The sequence below is a fragment of the Hypanus sabinus genome, chromosome 21 (assembly GCF_030144855.1).
Source record: "Hypanus sabinus isolate sHypSab1 chromosome 21, sHypSab1.hap1, whole genome shotgun sequence".
NCBI lineage: Eukaryota > Metazoa > Chordata > Chondrichthyes > Myliobatiformes > Dasyatidae > Hypanus > Hypanus sabinus.
Window position 1 is genome coordinate 45,441,232 of NC_082726.1, and position 21,254 is coordinate 45,462,485.

General features: G+C 44.3%; 1 protein-coding gene across 5 annotated transcripts in view; it reads right to left on the reverse strand.

The window, feature by feature from the left end:
* The window catches only part of gbf1 (golgi brefeldin A resistant guanine nucleotide exchange factor 1), a 282,405-nt gene that overhangs the window by 257,300 nt on the left and 3,851 nt on the right, over positions 1-21,254 (reverse strand). The window contains exon 2 of one of the 5 annotated variants that reach the window (XM_059946439.1): positions 9,916-10,110. The exons of the other annotated variants lie outside the window; for them this stretch is intronic. The gene's annotated coding sequence lies outside the window, so the exon portion shown is untranslated. The remainder of the gene's footprint in view (positions 1-9,915; positions 10,111-21,254) is intronic. 5 annotated transcript variants of the gene reach the window in all.

The window sequence follows — 21,254 nt, forward strand, 5'->3', positions numbered from 1 at the left end:
CCTCATTTGCATCCTAAAAGATCTGAGAGTACTAAGGATTAAGGTTCCTCCTATAATAAATAAATTGAATGTCAAGATCTAAAGATTATACCCTCTTTTTATAGAGATCACTGTTTGGCATAAACTAATCCAAGCCAGAATGTTATGAAGTTATTTTTCCAAAAGAGCACTGAAAGCTTCATTATTCAAGCTGATGCAATGACAACTGAACATTAATCACCGAGTGATCACCTCTTCCAATGTCTGATGTCAATGTTAACTGGTCCTTTACCAACCACAACCATTCACTGTTGTGATTATGACTCCAGTCAGTGGAGGGTTCTCTCCAATTAATCCCAATAGCTTCAACTTTGTTCCTGCCCCTTAATGCCACACAAGACCAAAGATTTCACTGCCACAAAAGAAGTCACTCTTGCCTATTCTCAGGAATTCAGTATTTTCATTCACGTTTGTACCAAACTATTATGACAGAATCTAAACTGAGCATTGGTGAGAAGAATTTGGCGAATTTACTCATGTTGGCACTTGGAGCTAGGAGAAAAATGTATGCATGCTATTATCTAATCAGAATCAGGCTTATTATCATTGACATACATCAGAAATACGTTACTTTGTGACAGCAGTACTGTGCAAGACAAAAAATTACAAGTTACAATCAGAAATAAAATAAATAAATCATACTAAAGGGGAATAGTGAGGTAGTGTTAATAAGTTCATGGACTCTTCAGATATGATAGGGGAGGGGAAGAAACTGTTCCTAAAATGTTGAATGTACATCTTCAGACTCCCGCACCTCCTCCCTGATGGTAGTAGTAAGAGGGCATGTCCTGGGTGATGAGGGTCCTTAATGTTGGATGCCGCGTTCCCAAGACACTGCCTTTTAAAGTCATCTTTCATTCTACAGAAGCTTGAGCATTTGATGGAGCAGGCTGTATCTATAATACTCTGCAGCCTCTTCTGATCCTCTGCACTGGAGCCTCCTTATCAGGTGGTGATGCAACCTGGTGATGGTACATCTGTTGAAGTTTGCTGGAGTCTTTTGTGATATATCAGATTGCCTCAAACTGCAAATGAAGTACAGCCTCCGGTGTGCCTTCTTTATGTTTGCATCAATACGCTGGGCCCAAGATAGATTCTCTGAGATGTTGATGCCCAAGAACTTGAAGCTGCTCACATTTTCCACTGTTGACCCCTCAATAAGCATTAGTATGTATTCTCGCAACTTCTCCTTCCTGAAGTTCACAATCAATTCCTTGGTCATGCTGACTTTGAGTGCAAGGTTGTAGTTGTAACACCACTCAACCAGTCCTATCTCACTCCTGTCCACCTCCCCACAGCCATCTGAGATTCCAACAACAGTGGTGTCATCAGGGAATTAATAGATGGTATTTGAGCTGTGCCCAGCCACACAGTCATGAATGTAGACAAAAACTGAGCAGTGGACTAAGAACACACCCTAGAGGTGCAGCTGTATTCAATATCAGCAAAGAGGCAATCTAATGACACCTTTGAAACATTCTTCAGCTTGATAACCATAACCAAGTGGTAAAACCACTTCAGGATGAAGAGTCCTAAATAACTGTCTAGAGTTCTCATGGTTAAACCTTTCAAATGTGTTAAGTAGCCACACTAAACAATACCCCACAGAATCTGTTCCTTCACCTTATTGCTTTGGCACTTAATTATGCTTAAAAATGAACTTTTCAAAATAAGCAAGTTCTAAGTCAAATTAATATATCTTACAATACATTGGGGAAAAAGTAAACACTGCAGTAAACTCCATTGGAAAATCCCAACAATTTTCAAATGTACTGGCACCAATGCCATCAATGTACAACAATATGCAGCCTTGAAAATTTAATGCACAGTATTATTTTCCACAATAATGCATCCAAAACCTCAGGCAAGCCTATCATCTTCAAATGATCAATGGAAATTAACTGTTCAAGGTTGGCACAGGAATACATATGGCAATAACTGTCACACAAATTGTAAATGGTACCAAAACTATGGAAACGCCTTTATCAACACTACCAAAATACATCAAATGGGTGAACCATAAATGTCATAAATTCCAGACCAGCTAAGTTTGCCTGCATGAAATCAAAAGTGACACTACTTTTGATCCAAGCACTGAGAGTATTGCCAAGTTAAACATAATTTATAAAACTCCATTCCATATCCGGTTAGACAGGAAAGAATACAAAAGCAATGTAATCCACTTCCACATCAGGTAGCAGTTGCACAATTACTAATACCCACTTATCTTCTGAAAAAAAAGTCATGTTTAAGTCGCTACCTTCCTTTTTCAGACTACCCTTCAGAGTCAAGGATGAGTCGGTTCTGAGATTGCTGGATGAGTCAGTTCTGAGATTGCTGAATGGTCTATTGCAAAATCCAAAGAGATGAACAGGTGGTACTTAATGGGGTAGTTGTGGGAATTGTTTGAGATGTTGCTTTTTCCTGCTTCTATTTGTATATAGTTCTCATTGATTTTAAGATACTCAATACCTTCCTAAATACTCTTTCTTCCATTTTGAACAATGAGCCAGAATACTCACAGGATCGTAAAATATGTATTGTTTTTCCCAAGTCGACTTTTGAGAATATCCTTGAAGAATTTTCCTTGAAATCACTTGCTGTGATGAAGCTAATTTTGTAGTCAAACACAACAACATAGCCCACTCAACACTGGAGTATGGCCAGAGCTTCAAGGCTGGGGGTAATAGCCTGGTAAAGTATTGGATCACCTTTCCCAGCAATGTCAATGACATTACCCCATCTTCAAAAGTCAAATATATATTCTTGCCAAATGAACTTATAATTGCCTCCAGCTAGGAAGAAGAGTACAAGTCAGGTTCTTTGTAAGCACAGATTATTGAAGAATGCTGCTCAGATACCTAGCAGGAAGAGCTCACAATATCTTGGATGATAGGTGCTCTTAAAAACCTCACAGCAAATTAAATTGGTCAAAGTTCAAAGTAAATTTATTATCGTACTTAGTACTCATGTCACCATATACAACCCTGAGATTTATTGTCTTGCAGGCATACTCAATAAATCCATAGAAAAACAACCATAACAGAATCAATGAAAGACCCCATCAACTTGGCATGCAACCATTATCAAAGGACAACAAACTGAGCAAATATAAAAAAGAAATAATAAATAAATAAATAAGCAAGCAAGCAATAAATAGAGAACATGAGATGCAGAATCCTTGAAATTGAGTCCATTGGTTGTGGAAACATTTCAATGACAGAGCAAATGAAGTTGAGTGAAGATATCCCCTTTGGTTCAAGAGCCTGATGGTTGAGAAGTATTACATGTTCCTCAGTTAGCTTCAGACTAACTACTGCCATAATAGTCAGAGTAATACAGAATGGAAAAAGGCTGTTATAGTATCGCTGTTATTTATACTGACATTATGATAAAATTAAGAACAAATTCAGTTTATTGTCATTCAACTGAACACCTGTATACTGCCAGACAAAGGGTCCTCCAAACCAAGGTGCACAACATGGCACATATGACTCACATACTTAACACATCTGTTAACTTGCTTGTGGTTAACCTTACTTTATAATAAGGTGAATATATGGTACAAATAAAAAACTGAGCAGTATTATGATACTGGTGCTTCATATTTGATGAGACCTGGATGGTGGCAGATAACTCAATAACATTACAGCCTGGGAGAAAGAAGCTGCTTCTTGTCCTAATGCTACAGTACCTCCTGCCTAGGGGCTCCAAGAGATTCTTGGACAGATGGGAGGCATCACTGACAATACCTTGCACTTCTAATAAATACCTTTAAAGGGTGGAAGAGAGACCCCAATGATCCTCTCAGCAGACTTTGCGATCCTTTGTAAGGACGTGGACAAAAGCCTTGCAATTCCCATACCAGACAGTGATACAGCTAGTCAGACATTACTGTGCTGCTGTAAAAATTGATTAAAATGGTGAGGGGCTAGCATCACTCACCTCAATCTCCTCAGGAAGTGGAGATGCTGTTGTGCTTTCTGGACCAAAAAAGTGGTGTAAAGGTGGTGTGAGCTGATGTTCACTCTCAGAAGCTTAGTGCTCCTAACTCTCCCTGCAGAGAAGCCATGTATATGCAGTGAAGAGTGGTCAGCCTGAACCTTTCTAAAGTTCACAATTATGTCTTTGGCCTTGTCCACGTTGAGACTCCCAAGATGTTGTGCTTTCACCATTCTACCAGCTAGTCAACTCCCTCTCTGTTGTTGCTGTTGATTACGCCAACTGAACATGATGATTCAGTTTGAACTGGATCAGCAGAGTGAACAGCAGTGGGCTTTGCACTCAGCTGAGGAGTGCCGGTGCTCTGCGAGAAGGAGCTAGAGATGTTTCCGTCAACACAGACTTACTGTAACCTTCTGTCAAGAAGTTCAGGATCCAGCTACAGAGAGAGGTGTAGAGACTCAATGAGGACAGTTTACCCACCAGCTTTTGAGGGATGATCATATTAAAACGCCGGGCTGAAGTCAATAAACAGCATCCTGGCAGATGAGGCACCATTTTCCAGGTGGGACAGGACAGAGTGGAATGTAGAGGCTATGGTGTCAGTGGACTGATTTGAGCAATATGCAAACTGGAAAGAGTCCGATGCAACAGGGAGTGTCACTGGATGGTATTCGTTGAGGCAGGTTTCTTTCAACCTCTTGGGCACTGAAATACTGTTGGGTGCCTTGAAGCCTCAGGGGATAGTGGACTGTTCAAGAGAGATTTTGAAGATGTCTGTTAGAACCTCAGTTAACTGGGCTGCACTGTCCTTCAGCACCTGACCAGGTATGTTATCAGGACCTGCAGCTTTACATAGATTAACCCTGTTTAGGGTCTTTCTCATATCAGCCAGACAGAGGGCCTACTCCCGGGGGGGGGGGGTCTTTCCTTGCTGGAACATCATTCTGTGCATCAAACCAAGCACAAAAGACATTCAGTCCATCAGAAAGAGAAGCATCACTGTCGTTGATGCACAGGGTAGTCCATTATGGTCTGAACGTCCTCCCACATGCCCTTTATGTCTCTGGTATCACAGAAATGGCTGTGAATAATCACATTTTGCCTTGCTAATGCATGAGAAAGTACAGCTCCTATTTATCTGAGAACTTGTCTTATCCCCAGAAGGCATACCGATCTCTCAGCTGTGCCTGCACCTCTGCTATTGGCCATGGGTTCTGACTGGCCTTCACAGATGTTTTTAATAAAATGTGACATCAATTTAAACAAAGGATTATTTGTAAACTAAAACAGTAAACAGAAACTTACAGTCAACACTGACTACTTTAGGCAATAGATCGATTTCAAGTCCCTTCCATTATTTTTTCATATTTTAAGATAGTGAATTGCTTTTTGTGCTAAATTTAAATACATGATACCTTGACTATTTTGCATGGACATATTTCAAGTCACCACTTCTTAGAGATAAATGCTTATCATGTTTTGATATTTACTTTTTGGTGAACTGTTCCACACTATTACACAACTCATCTCACACTCTGGAAATACTCTATGAACTGAAACTGAGTAAATATCTTCACTGAGATTTTGCATGCCTAGAAAGCCACTGTTTCCAGTTGGTGCAGCTTCTGGCAACAGCCTAATGCTTGTTTATATAGTCGTTTTGACATCACAGGACAGCATGGTCTGGTGCATTTTAATCCCAATCTACAATTGTTCACCAAGTGAGAAGTCAGCTTCAGATATCATGCTCAATCTTTCACCAAGTACCTGGTGGGGGTGGGAGGGGGGGAAAAAAGAGGTACAAGCAGACAAACTATATTAATCCACCAACTCAAACTCTGACATGCTTAAAATTAAATACAACTACAAAACAGTTGTGGCATTTTGACCTTAGGTCTTTTTCAACTACCTTTTTCCACCATAAAGTCTGAATATGGATATGCACTGGTAATAATATGTTAATTCTATTTGCAACCCCCAATCAATACAGCAGCCATGTTTGTATGGAAGACAATCTAAACAAGTCAAGCGCACACGGCTAGGTCAGATTCTGAATCAGGTTTATCATCAGTGGCCAATTTAACAGGTACAGGAGTGGAACCTGGAGTGGTCTTCTGCTGCCATAGCCCATCCACTTCAAGTGTCAACGTGTCATGCATTCGGAGTGCTTTCCTGCACACCACTACTGTAACACATGATTATCTGAGTTATTGTCATCTTCCTGATGCTTGAACCAGTCTGGCCATTCTCCTCTGGCTTCTCTCGCTTAATTAACAAGGTATTTTTGCTCACTAGATGTTTTTGGCTCCATTCACTGTACTCAAGACTGTTGTGTAAGAAAATCCCAGCTTCTGATCAAACCACCCCACCTAGTACCAACAAACAAGGGGGGAGCTGTTGTTGTCTGGTGTACTGACCTCTACCTGGCCGAGGCACAGCGACAACTCTCTGCTACCTCCTCTTATTTACCCCTTGATCATGACCCCACTAAGGAGCATCAAGCCATTGTCTCCTATACCATCACCAACCTGATCAGCTCTAGGGATCTCCCATCCACTGCCACCAACCTCATAGTTCCCACACCCCACACTTCCTGTTTCTACCTCCTACCCAAGATCCACAAACCTGCCTGTCCAGGTAGACCTATTGTCTCAGCTTGCTCCTGCCCCACCGAACTCATTTCTGCATATCTGGACAGTGTTTTATCCCCCCTTGTTCAATCTCTTCCCACCTATGTTCGTGACATTTCTCACGCTTTGAATTTTTTCAATGATTTTAAGTTCCCTGGCCCCCACCACCTTATTTTCACCATGGACGTCCAGTCCCTATATACCTCCATCCCCCACCAGGACGGTCTCAAATCCCTTCATTTCTTTTTGGATTCCAGACCTAACCAATTCCCCTCTACCACCACTTTCCTCCGTCTAGCACAGAGGTCGGCAACCTGCGGCTCCGGAGCCACATGCGGCTCTTTCATCTCTGTGATGCGGCTCCCCGTGGTTTGTTAGCTTTTGAAATGTAATTCGAAATTTGAAGATTATGGTGATCTTGTACAATCTGAAAACTTTGTGGAGACACCATTTCCTGGCACATCCGAACCGGCTCACAATTAGCCACCGTTCCGGCTAAGGGAGATAGCCTACGGGGGTTTGTGAGTACGTGTCTTTTGGAGCATCCGCGCCCACGGGGACGGGTTGAGGGAGGCTTTAAAGCAAGGCTGTTTAGTTCGAATAAAGTTACCTTTGACTGCAGTCTTTATTTTACCGCTGCGTGTAGCACACCGCTACAACGTGTTTTTTTATCGCTAGTAATATACATCACAACTGCCAATGCCTGACACCCGCCAGTGTGTGCTTTCTTTTAATTCTTCGATCCAAGGTAGGCTAACTATGGAGTAACCTTCAACCCAACGTCTTTTTTTCGGAGTTCAAAATGTTTTTGTTGCATGCAGAAATGTAATTTCGTTTTCTCTGCAGGAGTTCATCAATTTCATAAATGCAACACATTATAGTTTGTTTTTACATAGCATAAAGCCAAAAAAAACCCGTTGTATGCAGTGTTATTTCATTTTGTGGCTCCCAGTGTTTTCTTTTCTGTGGGAAATGGGTCCATATTGGCTCTTTCAGTGGTAAACTTTGCCGACCCCTGGTCTAGCAGAATTAGTTCTTACTCTCAATAATTTCTCCTTTGGCTCCTCCCACTTCCTCCAAACCAAGGGTGTAGCCATGGGCACCCACATGGGTCCCAGTTATGCCTGCCTTTTTGTTGGCTTTGTGGAACAGTCCATGTTCCAAGTCTATACGGGTATCCATCTCCCTCTTTTCCTTCACTACATTGACGACTGCATTGGCGCTGCCTCCTGCACACACGCTGAGCTCGTTGACTTCATTAACTTTGCCTCCAACTTTCACCCTGCCCTCAAATTTACCTGGTCCATTTCCGACACCTCCCTCCCCTTTCTTGATCTTTCTGTCTCCATCTCTGGAGACGGCCTTTCTACTGATATCTACTATAAGCCTATAGACTCTCACAGCTACCTGGTCTATTCCTCTTCCCACCCTGTCTCTTGCAAAAATGTTATCCCCTTCTCACAATTCCTCCGTCTCCGCCGCATCTACTTTCAGGATGAGGCCTTTCACTCCAGGATGAAGGAGATATCTTCCTTTTTTTAAACAAAGGGGCTTCCCTTCTTCCACCATCAACTCTGCTCTCAAATGCATCCCTCCCATTTCCCGCACATCTGCCCTCACCCCATTCGCCTGCCACCCCACTCGGGATAGGGTTCCCCTTGTCCTCACCTACCACCCCACCAGCCTCCAGGTCCAACGTATAATTCTCCGTAACTTCCGCCACCTCCAACGGGATCCCACTACCAAGCACTTCTTTCCCTCCCCTCCTCTTTCTGCTTTCCGCAGGGATCGCTCCCTACACGACTCCCTTGTCCACTCGTCCCCCCCCACCCCTTCCCACCGATCTCCCTCCTGGCACTTATCCTTGTCAGTGGAACAAGTGCTACACCTGCCCTTACACCATTCCTCCCTCACCACCATTCAGGGCCCCAGACAGTCCTTCCAGGTGAGGCGACACTTCACCTGTGAGTCGGCTGGTGTGGTATACTGCGTCCGGTGCTCCCGGTGTGGCCTTTTATATATTGGTGAGACCTGACGCAGACTGGGAGACCGTTTCACTGAACACCTACGCTCTGTCCACCAGAGAAAGCAGGATCTCCCAGTGGCCACACATTTTAATTCCACGTCCCATTCTCATTCTGATATGTCTATCCATGACCTCGTCTCCTATCAAGATGTAGCCACACTCAGGTTGGAGAAACAACACCTTATATACTGGCTGGGTAGCCTCCAACCTGATGGCATGAACATTGACTTCTCTAACTTCTGTTAATGCCCCTCTGCCCCTTCTTACCCCATCCCTGACATATTTAGTTGTTTTTTTTTTCTCTCTCCCTGCCCATCACGCAGCCTGTTCTCCATCTCCCTCTGGTGCCCCCCCCTTTCTTTCTCCCGAGGCCTCCCGTCCCATGATCCTTTCCCTTCTCCAGCTCTGTCTCACTTTCGTCAATCACCTTTCCAGCTCTTAGTTTCATCCCACCCCCTCTGGTCTTCTCCTATCATTTTGCATTTCCCCCTCCCTCCACTACTTTCAAATCTCTTACTATCTTTCCTTTCGGTTAGTCCTGACGAATGGTCTCGGCCCAAAACTTCAACAGTGCTTCTCCTTATAGATGCTACCTGACCTGCTGTGTTCCACCAGCATTTTGTGTGTGTTGTTTGCATTTCCAGCATCTGCAGATTTACTCGTGTTTGCACCAACAATCATTCCATAGTCAAAGTCACTTAGATCACATTTCTTCACCATTCTGATGGTTGGTTGGAATGACAACTGAACCTCTCGACCATGTCGTGTGCATGCTTTTATGCATTCAGCTACAGCCACATGATGGCTGATTAGATATTTGCATTAACACGTGGACAAGTGTACAGGTTTCCCCCGCCATTTGAAGGTAGAGTGTTCCTATTAAATGGTTTGTAAACCGGAATGTCTTAAAGTGAAGATGCAATTACCACTTAGTCATATGGGAAAAATTTCTGAGCCTTCGCAAACCCAAAAAATAACGTACCAAATCATACCAAATAACACACAAAACCTAAAATAGTAGTAATATATAGTAAAAGCAGGAATGACCTGATAAATATACAGCCTATATAAAGTAGAAATACTTTTCTGCAATCATTGCAGCACTGTCCACCACAGCGAAAATCTCAAGCGAGCGCTCTCGGCACAAAGACTCGATGCAAGCGCTCTCGGCAGAAGCACTCTCTCCAGAAGCTGCCAAATCATACCAAATAACACATAAAAATACACAGCCTATATAAAGTAGAAATAATGTATGTACAGTGTAGTTTCACTTACTGGAATAGGGGAGACAGCGAGCACACTGATGATGGTGTGTTAGGCTGAGTCGTCGGAGGTTGGGATGGTGTGAGACTGTGGTGTCATCTCATCGTCGTCTGTTTCCATCAGGGGAGACAGGTCACCTTCTTCTACGTCTGCCTGCCTCGATGTCGAAGGTCAAGATTCATCGTCTGCTGTGGCTGATGTAGAAGGCTTGAAAAACAACAGTATGCTTGACTGCTTAGCCTCCCACATTTTTCTATCATACAGTTCTTTGTAAGCACTCAAATCATCCTGCAAATATGCCCTAAACCCTTTCAAAGCTAAATACATACTTTTCTGCAATCATTGCAGCATTGTCAACTGCAGCAAAAATCTCAGGCAATTGCTTCAATTTCAGTTCCTGGATGACTTCACTTTCGGGCCATTCACTACTGCGTTCGGTTTCAATTGTTATCTTTTCCTCTTCATCAGCTCTTCATCTGTCAGTTCTTGGTCATGGGATGCCAAAAACTCTTCAACATCATTTTTGTCAACTTCCACAAACCCAGCCTCCTTAGCCAAACTCACTTTGTCCTTACTTCATTCACCATGATCGAAACACTTAATTATGTCTAGCTTTATGCTAAGTGTAACACCCTTACATGCTCTTTTAGGCTTTTCCGATACCTTAGAACTCATCTTGCTAACAGATGCACGAAATAAATCGACATAAAGCACAGATGCTTACAGGCACATGCAGGCTAGAATGCAGTTCTGGGGGAGGAGTTTGGCTGCTCAGGGCGTGCGCCGCCTCAGTGAAACACCTTCTATTTGCGAAAACAGGTAACTAATGTAGGTCTTTTGTAACAACAAGATGTCATAAAGCGAACGTTCAAAAAATGGGGGACACCTGTACCTAATAAATGGCTGAGTATATCTGCCTAACATTAAAAGCAGTGATTATCCTTGTTCTAGTTCCCTCAGCAAATGAAAGCATTATTCTACATCTTTCTAATTTTAATACCAGTATTTCATTTCTTAATCTCTTCTGCTTCAATAAAACTATGTTCATACAGTGCCTCTAAATAGTATTCACCACCGCCCCTAGAAGTTTTCATGTTTTATTGTTTTACAACGTTGAAACACAATGGATTTCATTTGGCTTTTTTTGACACTCTTCAACAGAAAAAGTTTCAAGTCAAAGTGAAAACAGAACTCTACAAAGTGACCTAAATTAATTACAAATATAAAACAAAATACAGGTTTCCCCCGCAAACCGAAGGTACAGAGTTCCTATTAAACCGTTTGTAAACCGGAATGGCGTAAAGCAAAGAAGCAATTACCATTAACTTATATGGGAAAAATTTTTGAGTATTCCCAGACCCAAAAAAATAACCTACCAAATCAAACCAAATAACACATAAAACTTAAAATAACACTAAGATATAGCAAAAGCAGGAATTATATGATAAATACACAGCCTATATAAAGCAGAAATATTGTATGTACGGTGTAGTTTCACTTATCAAAATTGGGAAGACAGCGAGCCAAAATCGACTTGGGAAGAGAGTGAGAAAAAAAAAATCAGCATGTACACGCATATGCATGTATATGCCTACGCACCTACACGCATACGTATGCACACGCACATACACGTATGCGCAAACAATTTCCCACACAAGGTTTCACGGTCATTGTAGTCTTTCTCAGGGTAAGCACACGTATGAAGCCAGCATTTTTTCATAAAAGCAAAAATCCTCTTTGGTTAGTGAAAACAGGTACTAATGTAGGTCTTTCGAACCAGCAAGTTTTTGTAAAGCGAATGTTCGAGAAAAGGGAGACACCTATAATTGATTGCACAAGTATTTGCCTACCTTCAAGTTAGTATATAGTAGATGCACCTTTGGCAGCAATTACAGCTTCAAGTTTGGGTGGATAGGTCTCTATCAGCTTTACATATTTGGACACTGCAATTTTTCTGTGTTATTCTTTACAAAACTGCTCAAGCTCAGTCAGATTGCATGGGGATCATGAGTGAACAGCCCTTTTCAAGTCCAGCCACAAAATCTCAATTGGACTGAGATCTGGACTCTGACTTGGCCACTCCAGAACATTATTTTGTTGTATTTAAGCCATTCTAGTGTAGCTTTGGCTTTATGCTAAGGGTCACTGTCTTGCTGGAGACAAATCTTCTCCCATGTCACAGTTCTCTTGCAAACTGCATCAGGCTTTGCCCCAGAATTACCGTAGATTCCGGACTACAGAGCGCACCTGATTAAAAGCCGCACGCTCTAATTTTAGAAAGAAAATCAATTTTGTACTTGTACAGGCCGCACCGGATTTTAAGCCGCAGGTGTCCCACATTGTAATATGAGATATTTACACAGAAAGATATTACACGTGAGGATTTTTTAACTTTTAATTAAATCCGTATGGTAACATAAACAAATACATATTGCAAATGCTTTTTTTCGAACAGTGCCTGTAACACAGCTACTTTTAAATATACATACGTATCGGTAACACACAAATTATGTTGCGTATACTTCTTTACTGAACAGTGCACGAACAACACTCCAATATCTCCTAACGACTGGTAAAAAAAATATATATATACTGCAGCCTACCAGGAAAAGTTATTGATCGCCTTCTTCATCTTCCTCCTGCGCACTAAAACCATCAAAGTCCTTCAGTGTCCGAATTGAACAACCTCAGGATCTCGTCACTCACTTCAGTCTCTTCGTTGTCACTCTCACTCGAGTGCACGCGGTCCTCTTCATCATGCAGCAGTCCAGCCTTTCGAAACCCGTTGGTGATGGTGGATGTTGTGACACGGCTCCACACATTTAGGATCCACTGGCAGACTTGAGTTAAAGATGCTCTTCGCATGCGTCCTGTTTTGGTAAAGGATTTCTCGCCGCTCGTCATCCAAGCCTCCCACTCAACGCGCAGCGCCACTTTAAATGCCCGGTTCACTCTGATGTCCAGTGGCTGCAAATACTTCGTGGTGCCCCCAGGAATCACAGCTGGAATTGAGTTTGTACTCTTGATGGCAGCTTTCACTGAACTTTCATTGTCAGCCGCTTAAAAATCACCATCGGTGGAAGCTTTAGTCCGGATGCTGTGCAGCTCAGAACACAAGTAAAATGCGTTCTCTCATGGCCACTTGTTTTCAGTGTGATGGACGAGTCACCTTTTTTATTAACAGTCCGAGTGAGAGGCAGGTCAAACGTCAAAGGTACTTCACCCACATTTATGATATCGTCTGGCCCGATGGAATTCTCCGCTATCTTTGTTTGAGTGAATGTGTAGAAGTTAGCAAGTTGTTCCTCGTGGTCGGGAGGGAGCTGCTGACACAGAGTCGTGCGTACCCTGACGGACAGGCCTTTTCGTCTCATAAATCTAAAACACCACGATGGCCCACCTCTAAAATCTTCGATTTTCATTTTGGTGGCAATTGCTTTAGCCTTCAGTCTGATCTGCACAGTGGAAACACCGCGGCCGCCTGCTCTCTGTGTGTTAACCCAGTCTTCAAGAAAGTTTTCAAGTTCGGGCCATCTGCTATGATTACCTCTGAAAGTTTTTGTCGTCTTTTTGCATTGACTCAGTTCTTCACGCTGGCGTCTCCACCGTCTCACCATCGATTCATTTATGCCAAGATTATGTGCAGCAGCTCGATTTCCTTCTTCAACCGCCAGATTGATCGCCTTTAACTTAAAAGCTGCATCATATGCTTTTCTTCGAGTGTTTTCCATGTTGATGAGGGTGAGTATAAATGACTGATTTACAATAATTTAATTGTGAAAGTGCGCTTGATTTATCGTACAATTTCATTGGACCTCGGTGAACTACTTATCAATTTTATTGGTCTACTGTTACGAGGCAAAATGTTTTTGGCAGCATGAAAAGAAATATGCATTAGCCGCACTGTAGTATAGGCCGCAGTGTTGCCACAGTGTTCAAAGCGTGGGGAAAAAGTAGCGGCTTATAGTCCGGAATTTATGGTACCCTATATTTTGCTGCATACATTTTGACCTCTACCTACACAAGCCTTCCAGGGCCTGCTGCAGTGAAGCATTTCCACAGCATGATGTAACCACCACCATGCTTCACAGTAGTGCTTGTGTTTTTGATGATGTGCAGTGTTTGACTTATGACAAATATAACGTTTAGTCTGGTGGCCAGAAAGCTCAATTTTGGTTTCATCAGACCATAGAACCTTCTTCCAGCTGACTACAGTCTCTCACGTGCCTTCTACCAAGCATTAGGCTACAGTCAGTCAACGATTGGAACAATTTTAAAGGATAAAATGAGAATAATGGAGCATGTGAAAAGCCCAGCCCCGATGAAAGGTACTATTATTACTAAGCAACGCAGTGGTTTAATTATTGGAATACATATGTTTCTTAAGTGTTTTATATGCATAGAAAGGTTAAATATATACTATATACTAAGACAAACGTTTGACTAACTGACGCTAAATAATACTGGATGTACTTGTTCCAACTCAAGTACAAATCCGACTTAAAGATGGACTCACAAACGGAACTCGTACATAACCCGGGGACTGCCTATATGTGACTTCTAAAACCAATTGGCTGCACCAGTGATGATTTGGTGTGTCATATTAAAGGGGTGGGGGTGAATACTTAAGCAATAAATTATTTTGTTTTATATTTGTAATTAATTTAGATCGCTTTGTAGGGATCCATTTTCACTTTGATATGAGTCTTTTTCTGTTGATCAGTGTCAAAAAAATCCAAATTAAATCCATTGTAATTCAATGTTGAAAAACAATTAAAAAAATAACCCTCAGGTTCAGCTAGCTGCTTACTCTAAAGGCAGACCACCTTCGGCCCAGCCAAACTTGAGAAATCTTGTTTGGGTGGATGATGCACGGTGTTCCCATTACAAATCAGTACCACAAAATAACAAACATTACGCAATATACAATTAAACAATTTAGTTTTATAATTCTTAATTTGACTATAGGGTTAGTAAAGAAACAAAAATGAAAAAAGGCCCATTCTCATGAAACAGTCTAATGCACAACATTAGAGCTCAAGGTTTTCCCATCTGTTTGTTCTCCATCGATTCCCCCCACCCCCCCAGGCGTCGACTCCCAACCCCCTTCCAAATCCACTCCATCCTGCAGAATACAACTTCCCCATTCTGGCAGCTTCTCGCTCCATCTTCCACCAAACAAAAACCCACAAAACCTTCTCTCAGTCACACAAGAAAGGAAAACACACCTCTCATTGGATGGCACACATTCAAAAGCCCCCGTTATCTCTACTCATAACCCAAACACTGCTGCTACAGAGAAACAATTTATATAGTAGTGAAACATTACAAAGAGGCCATTCCATTAGCAGCGAAACCTTGTGAAGCGTTACACTCTCCCCCCACCAAATTTAGTCATGTCCTCATGAAATTGAGATAATTTGCCAACACTTCCTGCAAAGCACAAAGTCCAACCCAGGTGTAAAAGGCAGTGACATAGCTCCCCAGAATGGTAGGGGCCACACACTGTTTCCCCGGTGCTACATAGACCAGCTTATCCAGTGGACTCCCAATTCTCTGAGACCTCCATTCCCCCTCACCTAACTCTTCAGGTTCAGGCACTACTGGGGATACTTCTGGTCTATCTGGTGAGGTTTCCACTAGCCTATCACTCGTGCCAAGCTGCAATTCGGACCCCTCTGTTCCGTGGCCAAGCCCCGCTTCATCCCTTGCAGAGTCCCAATGTAACCCACGCTGTCCACTGATAGCCCCCACAACTTCACCTGACTCAGCAGGAGAAAGGCTGGGAGTCTCTTCCTCAATCAATGGGGAGTTAGCTAAAGGCAGCATATACCACACATCAAGGTCCTCATCCTCTGATTCAGTATCCTCTCAGGGGCGGGGTCCTGCTTAACCTCTCCTGCTGTTGGCCCTGCAGTCACCCCACGTTGCTGCATTGTCCTCTTACTAAGCGTATGCTTCAGGTAGGGCTCTGGGTCTACCTGCACCTCTTGTCCCAGAGGCAGAAGGTGGTTCTGATGGAGAATCTTAACAGGCCCATTCCTATTCACTGGTTTCACCCAGAAAACTGGTAGGTTTGGCATCTAGATCTCCACCACATAGGGCATAGCTGCCAAGTGGTCAGCCAACTTATACTTCCCAGGTAGCCCCAAATTCCTTATGAGGATTCAGTCTCCTGGCAGATGTTGGGAGAACCTCAGCTTTACCTCCTCGTTTCCCTGATTCTGCTTGGCAGCCGCTACCCCAGCTAATTCACAAGCCCTTTTCAGCTTCCTTCCAATATTAGATACATACTTCAGATAAGTCTTCGGCAGTAAGTCACCCTCATCAGTCCCAAAACAAAGGTCAATGGGCAACCTTGCGTCGTACTCAAACATCATTTAGTATGGAGAGTACACTGTAACTTCATTTCAGGTACAGTTGTAACTGTGGGCCAGCTGCTCTTCTCGCTGATCTCCAAGATCCCGAGCATGTCTAGCAAGGTCCAATTAAACTCTCAGGCCAGGGATCACAATGCAGTTGATAGGGTGTGGTCCTGAATTTTCAACTCCAGGTACGCCCAGTAACTCATAGATGAGCCTGCTCTCGAAATCCTGTCCCTGATCACTATGTATCCACCTGGGGAAGCCACAATAAATTAAATACTTCTCACATAACACTTTGGCCACCATAGACACCCTCGGGTCCTTGGTAGGGAAAGCCTGCGCATATCTGGGTTAGTGATCTGTGATGACTAAGACATTTGCCGTGTCGCTGACATTGGGTTCTATTGACAGGAAATCCATACATACCAGGTCCACGGGCCCCACACTCTGCAAATGGGACAAGGGAGCTGCCCACGTAAGCAGCATCTTCCACCATGTGCATCGAATGCATGACTTGCAGTATTCTTCGAACTCAGACTTCATTCGGGGCAAGTAAAACCATTCTCTGAGCAGTCCATAGATCTTTTCCACCCTCCAGATGTCCAGAATTATCATGAAGTGACTTCAACACAATACTCCAATACTTCTCCCAGCAGTACCAGCTGGGAATGCCGAGGTCGGTCCGGAGGTGACGTGACCAGGCATAGGATCTAGTTCCACAACTCCAACCGGGGCCATTCTCTCAGTAATAGGGGCGCCATGGTGTGTTTCGTCTTCTCCACCTGAGCCATGGCTGCCTTCTCGACCGCTGACCATATAGTATTGAGATGCCCAGGTCATCTCACTGAGAAGCTGCCAATTCCCCAGAACTCAGTTCTGGCAATTGATTTGTCTTCAGAGCAGTAACCTTGTGGTATGATGTCATCAGAAGCTCCCAATTGATCTACCTCTCAATCCTGTCCCTGCTTTCCTTCTGCCTTCACCGTGGTGGCAAACTGGCACATGGCCTTGACACCTGGGTCAGGGACGCTCTCTCACTCTTCATATCTGTCCAGCCCCTCATGCGCACATCGGGACAAGGCATCTGCATCAATGTTCCTCCTTCCCGGCCGGTACTTCAGGCTGAAATCATAGACAGACAATGCCACCAACCACCGATGGCCTGTGGCATCCAATTTCACCGAGGTCAGGATATACGTTAGGAGACTGTGGTCAGTCTCACCTTAAACTTGGCACCATAGAGGCAATCAGTCAGCTTATCCACCACAGCTCATTTCAATGCCAGAGAATCTAATTTGTGCATGGGATAGTTTTACCCCTCGGTAGGCGAGACTCCGGCTGACAAACACAACAGGTCTCAACCCGGTGCCCTGATCTTGATACAGGAAGCCCCCTAAGCCCTCTCGGCTGGCATCCATATGCAGCACATACAGCAAGTGGGGGTTTGCAAAAGCCAGCACCAGCGCCTGGGTCAGCAGCTCCTTCAGCACCTGAAAGGCCTCTTCATATTTCACATTTCACCTTGGTCCAAAGGGCTTTGATGGGCTAAGATATTCTCTACCCTCCTCTCCTCCCCCCCCCCCACAAGGGAGAGTAAACACAGAATCTGATTCAACAGGTGACTCACTTTCGATGAGCCCTTCACGAACCTCTGGTAGCAACCACAAAACCTAAGGAACGAGTGCAGAGCACTCACAGTCTGGAGCCTTGGCCAGAAGGTCACTGCCTCTATCTTAGATGGATCTGTAGCTACTCCATCCCATGAGACTATGTGTCCAACATAGCGAACAGACGTCTTACAGAACTGGCACTTGTCCAGGCCAAGTTTTAACCCTTCAGCTTTCACACAGCCAAGCACTTTCAGTAGCCTCGCTTCATGTTCTTCCAAGGTGGCTCCAAACATCATGAGGTCATCCAGATACACTAATAGTTCAAGCAAGTTCATATCCCCCACCATCTTCCCCATGACCCGCTGAAAGTTGCAGGGTTTCCCAATATGCCCTGGGGCATCCTTTCGAACAAGGGACATAAATGCCATCTTCTCTTTTTCAGCCTCGCTCATGGAGATCTGGTAATATCCACTCAAGTCCAGCACACTGAACCACTTCGCACCACTCAGACAGGCCAGCGTGTCTTCGATCCTTGGGACCGTATACTAGTCAGGGACGGTACACCTGTTCAGAGCCCTATAGTCCACACACATCTTTACCTTCCCATTCTTCTTTCTGACCACTACTACTGGAGATGCATGGGGCTTCAAGACTCTGACGATTCCAGCTTCCTTCAACTTACACAAATGCTGCCGAATGTCTTCTACCTCTGCAGGGGCTAGTTGCGGTGATTTCTCTCTGAACGGGGTGTCCTCGGTCACCCAGATAGTGTGACAAATGCTCTTGGAACAACCCACATTAAACTTGTTACTGGAAAAGACACCTTCCAGCTTCAACATCTTCTATACCAACCTCCTCTTCCAATTTGCAGGAACTGGAGAGTCCTTGAAGTTGAATTACTCAGTGGTCAACTCCCCACCCCCCTCCCCGGCCCTTTTCCAATAGTTTCTCCCCAGCTTGTCTCACAGGGTCACGAGAAATTACGGTCACTGGGAATAGATGTGCCAAGGACATCACCCACTTGAAGGTGACCTCCTTCTTCATAGTCTTCGTGACAATCACTGCCACCCTGCTAGGCTGTACAACCAAGGGCTTCTGCAGTTTGGGCCTCATCAGTACCCCAGCAGGAAATCTCAACTCCCCCTCGTGGTCTTCTGGAGCGTCCACTGAGGGCCCCTCAATCAGGCATTCTGGGAAATTTGGGGGTCCCCATCACTCTTGCTACTTCCCCAGGCCATAACACCATTGGCTTCGACTGGATGAACAACACAGACCCTTGCCTAAGGTCAGTATCCGGCCCAATGCAGCCACGCACTTCTTCAAAAGCAGCTCAAAACCCTGGATACATGGACAATGTTCCCAGAAAGCTCTCTCCAGCATTCTCCTTGCAGGCCCCCATCAGCCTCCTCACCAGAGGAGTGCTCATCCCCACCAGGACGGAAACACCACCTGTCTCAGCAGAGTCCGGACAAACCAGCAGTAATGTATCAAGGACGTCAGCCACTCCTACATCGGCCTCCAAAAACTCCAGTTTCACTGACAAATAACCATCGTGTGGATAATCACCTGCACTAAGCCCCCAGATCTCCAGTGCATTGCATGGTGTCAATGGTAAATGCATCAGATACCAGTTGTAAACCGAACAGTAGAGCAACATGACCTGCAACCCAGTGCTGAGTATGGCTTTAGCATAAATACCTTCTATCCATAACAATACCCTGGAGCATGGACCCACTAAGTCTTCAGGAATAGGATCTTTCGCTTTCAGGAGGTATATGGTATATTGCTAGGAACGGGTTCCCCCAGAGTAACCAGCCCATTCCCTCCTAAAAGTTTTCCCACCGACTCTCCCAGTTTAGGTACCCAGGGGCTCACTCTCCTTCTCGCATGACACCAGCTGCTAGAAGCCCTCCGCATTGTTCATTATTGTTCATTCCATTAGGGGATTTCCCCCCTCCCAATCAGCTCCATCATATGGGGGGGGGGGGTCACACCCACTGATAACAACCGGGACATCTCAGTTCTCAACTCTGCCACATCTCCTCTACCACTCCCCAGGGCAGGCTATCACATGGTCACTTCACCGCAGGGGACCACTAGGCACCTCCGACGCATTCTCCTCCTCTCATACTTCTCTGATCAGTTCAACAAACTAGGGAGGGGTACACGTTTTACGAGATAGTAAAAGACCCCAAGCGATCAGGTCCTAGGACTGGGCACCCTTTGCTATCTGGTACGTTCTTTACTGAGCCACCTCAGCCGCCTGAATGGCCTCTCTGCATCACAAACAATTCAGCTGCCTTTCTAGCAAAAAGATGCTGGCAGGAAGCTTCTCCCCCTTCTCCTGATGCATATTCTGAAAGCCCGCCATGAGCTCCATTAGGCTTCCTGTCACGCCAAAGACATTTTCCAGTGCTCACATGTAATCACCCACAGTTGCAAGGGGATACCGCAACCCGACACCTCTCACAACATCTGGAGCCTGCCACTCAAACTCTCAACCAATTTCTGTCACTTTACATCATCAGAGCACTGCCACTCATCTAACAACTGAGAGGTCTGCTCTGCCCAAATCTCATACTCCTCTTCCCCTTTAGGGGTGGGCTTTGTTCCTGAAAATAGGCAAAGCCTACCATAGCTGGGACTTTAAAACTGGGCATTTTTCCATTTATTCACCAGAGAGGCAATGGTGGATATGAACTCAGAATTTTTATTCTTCCCTGGGAGACGGGAAAGAATTAGATATTCCAAATCCAACCACTCCTTCCCCTCACTCCTCAGAAATGATAGAACCCTGCCTTCGAAATCTCAGCTCCCAGCTACAGGAAATGCAACTTGTGATTCAGCCCACCCCATTGCCACTACATCAACGCCGGTCTGCATTAAAATGAGAGTTGCACCTGCCATTTTATCAAACCTCCGTAACTTTGCCGATAACTTAACAATACTTAACAAGTGAATTAACAGTTCATCCGGAGTACGAATCTCTACCCCACTGGTTCCATGCTCAGAGTAATCACACAACATCCAACGAAATCACTCCCAGACAAGGCCCCACAATTGTAACCCTCAGGTTCGGCTAGTGGCTTACTCCAAGGAGAGACCACCTCACGCCCACCCAAACTTGACAAACCTTGTTTGGGTGTATGGTGCGCAATGTGTTCCCCGTTACAAATCAGAACCACTAAATAACAAACAGTACACAATATGCTTTATAATTCTTAAATCAACTACAGGGTTAGTGAAGAAACAAAAAAGAAAAAGGACCCATTCTCATGAAACTGTCTAGTGCACAACGTTGGAGCACATAGTTATCCCGTCTGTTCGTTTTCCATCGACTTCCCCCAGGCGTCAATTTCCAACCCCCTTTCAAATC